This window comes from Danio rerio, chromosome 15 (genome assembly GCF_052040795.2).
Source record: "Danio rerio strain M-AB ecotype USA chromosome 15, GRCz13ab, whole genome shotgun sequence".
Classification (NCBI taxonomy): domain Eukaryota; kingdom Metazoa; phylum Chordata; class Actinopteri; order Cypriniformes; family Danionidae; genus Danio; species Danio rerio.
Genome location: NC_141035.1, coordinates 27,297,457 through 27,307,228, shown reverse-complemented (window position 1 = coordinate 27,307,228; position 9,772 = coordinate 27,297,457). Strand labels below are relative to the sequence as shown.

Sequence of the window (9,772 nt, the reverse complement as noted above, 5' to 3'; positions counted from 1 at the left end):
AAGAAAGTCAATTGGGTGCAGTTTTGTATTAGACCTCATTGACTTTCATTATCATTGGACAAAAAGGTACATGTTGGTGATTTAGTGTACTGTTGGGAAGAGGAGGTTGCAGAGGTCAGAACATGTGCTGGGCGACTGCTGGGTGTCTGTCACTGCTCATGATAAGCCCGATGGACGGGTCTGGCACACTGCACAAGTACAGGAGATTAGACATAATACAGGCGGCCCAACACAGACAAGAAAGCGTGTCAGCAGAAGTTGGCTTCTCACACCGGTCAGAGATAAATTGAGCTGTTGGTAGGTGTCCCTGATCCTGGATCAGTCGAATGCGGACTCCTACCTTGTGCCGTTGAAAGATGGAGTCTTTCCTTTCTCTGTAAGAATAATCTGTGTATGAATGAGAATGAATGATGAGCAGCAGGATGAGGATCAGCAGAGCTCTCCCACACAGCGCTCGGAGACATTCTGTCCTGGACAATTATTTCTGAGTCCACTCCCTACATCCGCGGGGCGACCGTGCTGGACGGGTTTTACCTCTGACCCCGGGGGGACGCAGTAGGAGGCTCAATAAAGCTAGTCATTGCTGCATACAAATCACACAATGGAGAATGGGAGACTTAAATATGGAGCAGAGAGGTAATAACTGGACTTGCCTCTGGGCTTGCAGATTTATCCTTCTGTGTGTCTGTGAGTGTATGTATGTTTTTCTATAGAGACATTTTGGCTCTGTGGAACAAAGAAAAAGAAATTAAGCATGTTTTTCAATCACAAAGATTTATGAACTTTAAAGAACAAATCCCATTTGCACCAAATAATATCTTTTGTGTTGGAAATTCTTTGTTTTGATAAAGCTAATCATATAGCTAAATACATACAAATCAAGTTCTGTTTTGACTTTTTTTTTGTTGCTAAACTGGACAAAATACAGCAAAATCACAAATTTACTGGATTTAAGAAAATGCAAATTTCCTACAAATTTTATGAAAGTTTAAAAAAAAATGTAACCATCATTATGTCAAAGATGCATTTTCATATTTTAAGAGTGGGGCTGTTAACAAAATAAAATACATTTTTATTCATCATAATTTTAACCTAAACAGTTTATATTTGCACATTTTTCTTTTTTAATTGACCTCATAATTTTGAATTAAGATATCATAACGTTCCAGTGGAACAACATGTCTGGTGGCATACCATCACCTTGGAATTATAAGGTTCTCTCTGCGTTCTAAATAGTTTTGACATATTGAGCTTTAAAGTTTTCCATACAGCATTCCATACAGCAAACAATTTGTTTTTAACAGTTCTCTTTCATACATTAACATGACAGAGACCCTAATTGTACTCTAAACGTAAATGATCAAAATTAGCTTAAATTTGCAAGTTGGGGTAAAAAAACAGGGTAAATGCAGATAGAATCTTATCATTCTAAAAAGGCATTTTCCGCTTGTAATTATAAGGTTCTATCTGACAGATCATTAATTGAAGCATTATTTTTCAACAAATACAATCAGTTTGCTTATTAATTTAATGAAAATAAAAGTTGGTGTTATAACAATATACTGATGTATGATAAAGTAAAATGTTTGCTTTGTAAACCTTTTTTAATGTTTTAGGATTAATATTTTCTCTTGTTGAAATTAAGCAAGGCTGTGCTAAATATATATTTTTTTCCGGTGCAGATGTTAATTTTATGTAATTAATATGGTAATTTTAATTGCATTATATGCTTTGTATGATTTATAGAATTATATTTATTGAATTATATGCCCCATTAATTAAATTAAGCATTTGCTTGTCGAGGCTTAATATCAAATATAAAGACTTTAAAAGAAAACAGACAATGAGCAAACGAGTTGTTTAACAAAGTTTAATAAACACTGAAAATTGTTCCACTGACTTTATATACACAAATAAAAATAATTCTTTCTAAAAGTTCTAAAAGTAATTCTAAAAGTTTCTTTTTCAACAATGTAATATTTTGATCTCAATATCAAAAATGCTTCTAAATCGCTCTAATTTAGTTTTTATTTCTGTTTTTTCCCACGAAATGACAAAAAAGCTTATTGGTCCTTGTGTGTGCATTAAAAATGCTGATTATCTCACAGAAGATAATTTTATAGGGCCAAGCTAGAGTTTGACTTTGTAGATAAAACCTTTTTAAGTAAAAAGTCTTAAAATGTAAACGACTTATACAAAAACAAAACAAAAAAAACACTTAATTTGAATAAGTGGTCATTTAATAAGAATTACTCGGTTTTGACAAAAATGTCAGATATAACCTTATAATTTAAGGTGACAATATGCCGAATTCAAGTCTCCACACTGTAAAAAATGATATGGTCAGAAAGTCATTACAGCATGTTTTTATGTAGGTTGAACTACTTTAAGTTAATACGGATTCAAATGTATTTATTTTTAATTACACAAAAATACTTTAAGTTTTGAATTTTTCATATCAATTCAACTGATGTTAGTTAAAATGACAAATAAAGTTAATTGCATTCAACTTTAAAAAAATGAGGGCAGATGTTTTTTACAGTGCAGGTTTGTGAAAAATATCCTGTGTAAACATGATTCATGGTATATTACGTGTTCAGTCTATATGCATGTGTGAGTGCAAGCAAAACAAGGATGGACTGTAGCACTGCATGTGCACAGGCACATAGTGTTTCTTTGCAAAATTACATCACCAACTAACCTGCTTTGCAGTGTTTTTAGATGTGAACAGCAATCGTTTTGATAATGTTGTCATCTGTTTGTGAAACTTTTTCAAAATGCAGGGGCAAAATGTGAGCAGTTTTAGTATGTTACAAAGAATATTGTCACTTCCATTACATACTGTTCCATTACATCACGTTCCATTACATACTGTATATAATAGTGCACAGCATATATGAGTGCAGGCAGCCTATTTTGAAAATAAACATTTATATTCCTTTCATAGAGAATATAGATAATATATTTTGGTTCAATTAAAAACATTTCAGTTTTATTAAACAGTTATATTCATTTTAATAAGAGTGTGGTCCCCAAACAAACTTTAGGAATAGAAAGATAATACCTTTATATTCAAATAAAATATTGTAAAAATACAAACTACAAGTTTTCAACTACATTTGACTTTTTCTTTGTTTCTTTTGATTTTTTCCTCTTTATTAAAATTTGATTAATGTTTTTCCCTGACATATTAATTCGGGAGTACTCATTTTTGAACTGTTACTTTAGATATTTTGTTAGATTAGCTGCAGATTTGGCTTTGGTACTGACTAATGTATATGCACAAATATAATAATGTGATGCATCCTAGAAAGTATTACATTTAAAGATAAAACATAAAAGAGAATGTAGTAATTTTTTGGAGGGGGGTTCATGTGTTGGTCAAAATTTCTTATTCAATAATAATAATAACTATGGCAACATTCAAAACCTTTTATTCATTAACACTTACTCATTAATGGCAAGTTGCTGATCAGACACATGGTTTTAGCGGAAACATATTATCTTATGACTTTTATATAAAATAAAGATTCATCGTAATTATGTGAAAATAGTATAAAGATGCATTATGATGTATACAGATGAATTAAATAATAGGAATGAAATATTGATTGGAGTTTAAATTATTATTGGAGAAGTTAGAGTCTTTGAGATGTTACAGTACAGTAGAGGTGACTGACTGCCAGTACAATGATCAATTGTAAAGTTGAGACGTCATTATGCAAAAATAAAAATTTGCATGTATTGCTTTACCATGGAATGCTTCGATCAACCAATCAGAATCCAGTCTTCCAGAGAACTTCTACTTTATAAATAAAACAGAAGTCACAGAGGCTCTGTGACTGAGGCGCCATATCTATTGATGACTGTGGCTTTAATGCAAACACACTTGATTGAGTTGACAGAGAAACACAGACATTGGATGACTAATGGGAGAAAGATAAACAGTGACATAAAATACAGACAAGGTAAAGAGATAATGACTGGCCCCCGGTAGACCTGATAAAAATGTGTGGATGACTTCACTTCCCGGCTCTACGTTCAGAAGGCTTGCAAACAGACAGGGGTCAGGCGAGGGCAGTGGCTAGTAAGGCTATTCCATCTTGGCCTGTCTTAACGGCTGGGAATCTGGCCTGCTGACCCTTCTCGTGTAGCGCTGCAGGGGAGGGTGTCTGATCCTGACCTCTGACTCCTCAGCTGGTCCTCTCTCTTCCAAAAGGAATCAATTTCTTGAGTCAGTTCTGCGCAAATCATACCACATTGCAGGAGTCAGATTACAAGCAGGAAAAACATCAAATGCGTGGTATGACGTGTTTTTACCAACAAAACGGCCTTTGAACTCGTTATATTCACAGACAGACTCATATGTGTTTGATGGAATTTAGAAATGTACGAAATTTTGAAGTTACTGCTTGCTTTACACTTAAATTAAAGCCATTTTTTGGCATATTTCATGAGTCTGTGTGAATTTGCTAGGACTTTATTTCAGTATGTTAATGTACTTCCAACTGAAACGTAATATCGAGAAAGAGGTGGAGTTTTCTCCGGGGCGGGGTTAAGAATACTATGGCTGAAGCTGTCTAACTGAGAAGGATCGCCACTCTGAATGTGGAAGCAAATGGTCAATCTTTGATTAAAGATTACCAAAACTAACTTTTTTTGTGAATTAACATCCATGGATTTTAACAGAAAGAATAACAATGTAAGCAAAATAAACATTGTAAATTTTGATTTAACATGGAGCTTAAATCTATTTTGAAAAACATCATAATAACTAATATATATATATATATTTGAAAAACTCATCAAAATTTTTATTGGTGACGAATACTTAAATTCCTTAATCATCTGTAAAAATGTATTTAACTGGAAGCCAAACTTTCCAAATTGCACTTACATTACAACATGGAGACACCTCTTAATGTGACAAATCCTCTGACAGCAGGTTCTCCAGATGAAGGACCATTACAAGGCAAGCTGATTTCCAGAAAACTGTGTATTTGCAACGTCTCTAACTCATTCAAGTCCCCCTAAAGGCAAATGCATGAGAGAACAGGACAGTGCAGAAAATCTGATGAAGCAATCTGACTAAGCGTACACTGAAATTGCTCACCGCTTGGAAATAGTATGTTTGTAGTAGTTAGTGTGTTAAACAGAGAAAAGACTGAACCCAAAGTATAAAACGAAGTCAGTGGAGGAAGAAAAGTCTTGTTTGAGTATGTTTTATGCAGCAGGAGTTGTTTATTAGAAGCTTCTTCTGCAACAAACAGGTCCTTCTTTGCTATCATCAACCAGTCAGACATTTTTTTGACAATGAGCAACCTGTCACACGCCTTAAAGGTAAAGCAGTTCCTGGAAGCTGAAACAATGAAATGATAAAACAGCCAGCCCAGAATCCTGAACTAAACCTGATTGAGTATCTCTGGATACTAAGTATCTCTGTAAAGTATCTCTTAAAGCTTTCCAGTTTTCACTTAAATTGCACACATTGAGAGACCTTTTAATGTGACTGAAATCCTCAGACAGCAGGTTCTCCAGATGAAGGTCAAAGTAATGACACTTTTGACCATTACAAGACAAGCTGATTAAGAATTTTAGAAAACTGACACTTTGCAATGTCTATAACTCATTCAAGTCTCCCTAAAGGCAAATGCATGAGAGAAAAGGACAACGCAGAGAATCTGATTAAGCAATCTGCCTACGTGCACACTGAAATTGCTCACCAGTGGGAAATAGTATATTTGTAGTAGTTAGTATGTTAAACTGGGCAAAAAACTGGACTCAAAGTATGCAAAAAAAAAAAAAAAAGTCAGTGGAGGAAGAAGAGTCGTGTTTGAGGATATTTTCTGCAGCAGCAGTTTGTTTATCAGAAGCTCCTTCTGCGACATGCAGGTTCTTCTCTGCTTTCATCACTCAGTCAGACAGACATTTTTATGGCCAGTCTGATAATGAGCATCCTGTCACACAGCTAGAGAGGTAAAGCAGTTCCTGGAAGCTGAAAAGAATAAAATGATAAAACAGTCAGTCCGGAATCCTGAACCAAACCTGATTGAGTATCTCTGGATAGTAAGTATCTCTGGAAAGTATCTCTTAAAACTTTCCAGCTTTAACTTACATTGCAATGTGGAGAGACCTTTAAATGTGACTGTGATCCTCATAAGCTTCTCTAGATGAAGGCCAAAGTGATGACACTTTTGACCATTACAAGACAAGCTAATTATCAGAGATTTCTAGAAAACTGCCTCTTTGCAATGTCTAAAACTCAAGCCAGACCGGAATCCTGACCTAAACCTGATTGAGTATTTCTGGAGAATTATTTGACACAAAGTTATGGGAACTGCTGGAACAAAAATTAAGGAGACTAAAGAACAGTGGTGTCAGAGGCTAGGGGGAAACCCACGCGAGCACAGAGATGCTGACCAGCCCGGAGAGGGGTTAAACCAGAAGCGTTCTTGCTGTAAGGCAACAGTGCTAACCACTGTGCCGTCCTATCTGAGAAGGGAAGGAGTAGGGGTGGACGGGCGGATTCTTCAAGACGAAGATGACTGGAGTGGAAAGCTTTTTTATAGTATTTATAAAATATCTATAGTGTGTCAGTATTCATCTGATTGGTGCAATACACGGAGCTAATGCAGTACCAGCTGTGTTCAATCATAAGCACGTGATCCTCTCGAAATGATAAATAAACCACACATGTATTGTGTTAGACTTTTCGAGAGACTAGTCATGTCTAGTTAGAGTCGTAAAATCCTATAAGAGACTACACTGTTAACGATTTATAGAAATTACACAGTATTTAACTGTAATATGAACTGTATTTTACCGCAGGACAGTTTTGCAGTATGTGATTGTGTTAAGTTGCATTTTTACACACACACACACACACACACACACACACACACACACACATATATATATATATATATATATATATATATATATATATATATATATACTGTATCTCCACTGTAGCAGCTCAACAGTGAAAAGTCTATCGCGGCAGATTCCAACCAAATAACACATGACAAAAAGATGGCAAATGTTAAGTACAGAGAGGCGAGTCGTGTGGATATTATAGCCATCACTCAGTTTGTGGCGTTAAATTCTTTCTGAAGCTCTATTTTAGCTGACAGCTTCATCTGCGTCTATACAGGCAAATGACTAAAGGAAAAACTTGGCAATATTTCCTGGCAAGTCTTTGGAGAACATAATCATATATGGGCTAAGGCTTTGAACGATTGCTAAGCTTTTTAGTATGTCTGCTCCATGACATCATGACTGAGTGCGCACGTACACAAACACATGTGCAACGCCATATGCTGCCCAATTTTCTAGCAAGGTGGCAAGAAGGCTGTGCTACATGCCTTTCTCTTATCTTTCAAATGTTTCAAAGGTGTGTTTTTGTTTCAGCTAAGGGCTTTCATCGGGTTTTGTTTTCTTAGTTGGCATTCATTTAGCAGGTTTGTTCCAGAGTCGGTGTGGAACAATCACCCCTTCTGTTCTCGCTCTGTGTTTCGCTTTACAAAAACACAACAACAGCCTCAGGTGATGTCGATTTTAGGTAAAAGTTGCATGCTTACCAACATTAACCGATAAACACAGCAGAAAGGCAACGGTTGCTGCGATACAGTAAACTCTAATCATTAAGCTTTAAGCCCCCCGAGCCCTTTATGTCCCATAGCCATTTTCATTCATGTCATTCTCATGCTGCCATGTGTTGATGTGTTGGATCCTCTTGCAGACAAACTCCCTGCCTATTAAAACACAGACCTTCAGACTCTTCAGTCTCTAAGGTTTTTCTTGGACTGATAATAATAGATAAAAAGGCATCTCCTCACAGGCTTACTGTATAATCAAATGCATATGCGCACATAAATGTCATAATGTATATAAATTCATCCTCCCTTTGAATTCATTTTGAAGGATGAGTTGGGGTCATTCAATGCAACCGGTGCCTTTTCAGTTCAATATTTTGCTGAATAAAAAAGTTTTATTAAAATAGTGATATATATATATATATATATTTAGGGACAATGTTACATTTTCAACTTAAAATAATAATAGTAATTCTTCATATTATTAGTATTATTAAAACATTACATTTAACATAAATGTAAGATAAATATACATATTTTTTTATATTCTAATTAAATAATCATATTCCAGAGCAAAACTTACATACTATAAAAGTGAATTTGTGTGTGTGCACGATTGTCTGAGAAATACTATATGGGCTCTATTTTGACGGTCCAAGCGCAAAACGCAGGGCGCAAACGCTTTAAGGGCGTGTCAGAATGCATTTTTCCTAATTTAATGACAGGAAAATTCGCATTGTGCCGTGGCGCATGGTCTAAAAGGGTTGAGTTTATTTTCTTAACGAGTTATGGGTGTGTTTTAAGAATAAACCAATCAGAGTCTCATCTCCCATTCCCTTTAAGAGCCAGCTGCGTCGCACCGCATTTGCTATTTACAGGATGTAAAGTAAGTGGAAGTGGAAAAACTGAGCATTTCAAAAGCAAACAGTTAACAGTTGTTTTTTTTTTTTTTTTTTTTAACAGAAAACAGTTAAACAGAGCATCTACCGCGCAAGAATGAGAGATAATTGATCTACTTTCACTTTTGCTCTTGGATGAGGAAACCTTTATGCACAGACATCAATTAGCCTTTAAATAATTAATTTTAGCGCAAATATTTGTTCCAAAACTATTTCTAAATTCAGTTCTAATTTCCAGCAAACGAATAAATGAACAATAATAACGGTTTTTCATATTTATGTAGGCTAGAAAATAATATGTTTTGTAATATTTTAATCCTTTATATTTATATCCTATATATATTCTTATTATATCCTATATATAGCCTTGGCCTATCCTTAATATTTAAATTTTTTCATATGTAAAGATATTTGCGTATTGCTCTACATCTTGTGTGTAGGCTATTAAGCAGTGTGTAAGGGAGGCGCAAGGTTTGTTTTGGATTTAATGAAAAATCTATTACAGTTTTTCAAAATAGCAACGCCTCAGCAGTGCGCCTCAGAACGCCTTCCTTTTTAGACCAGAACGCCAATGGGCGCACATATGAGCGCAAATGCATTTGCTATTTTAAGAGCGTGTCGCAGCGCCTCAAAACGACTCTTGCGCCAAGCTGAAACTGGCAAACAAGTTTTGTGTTGCCCCTTGCGCCACATTGCGCCGGGTTTATAATAGGGCCCTTTATGTCTATGTACATATTTTTCACTAATATAAATATTTCTAAAAAGTTAGAAAATGTAATATCATATAAAATATATAGTGGTAATGGTAATGTTCTTGTTTTGAAATCTCTGTATTACAAAAAAATCTTAACATACACTCACCGGCCACTTTATTAGGTACACTTACTAGTACCGGGTTGAACCCCTTTTTGCCTTCAGAACTGCCTTAATCCTTTGTGGCATAGATTCACCAAAGTACTAAAAACATTCCTCAGAGATTTTGGTCTATATTGACATAATAGCATCACGCAGTTGCTACAGATCAGTCAGCTGCTCATTCATGATGCGAATCTCTCGTTCCTTCATATCCCAAAAGTGCATTATTGGATTGAGATCTGGTGACTGTGGAGGGCATTTGAGTACAGTGAACTCATTGTCATGTTCAAGAAACCAGTCTGAGATGATGTAGGCATCAACAAGGCACTTGCGCCCACAGAACTGTTGCTCACTGAGTATTCTCTGTTTTTTGGACCATTCTCTGTAAACCCCAGAGATGGTTGTACATAAAAAAAACAGCAG

The 9,772-nt window shown here is 35.4% G+C and overlaps 2 long non-coding RNA genes across 2 annotated transcripts in view; one reads left to right on the top strand and one right to left on the bottom strand.

Moving 5' to 3' along the window:
* The first annotated feature begins 233 nt into the window (after nt 1-233).
* The window catches only part of LOC110437905 (uncharacterized), a 27,947-nt gene continuing 18,408 nt past the window's right edge, over nt 234-9,772 (top strand). Inside the window, exon 1 of the long non-coding RNA XR_015509458.1 lies at nt 234-636. This is a non-coding gene — a long non-coding RNA (uncharacterized LOC110437905). The remainder of the gene's footprint in view (nt 637-9,772) is intronic.
* Nucleotides 3,858-5,114, bottom strand: LOC147840645 (uncharacterized). The gene is made up of 2 exons (XR_015509470.1): nt 4,898-5,114; nt 3,858-4,241 (listed from the first exon to the last, which is right to left on the bottom strand). It is a non-coding gene; the product is annotated as an uncharacterized LOC147840645 (long non-coding RNA).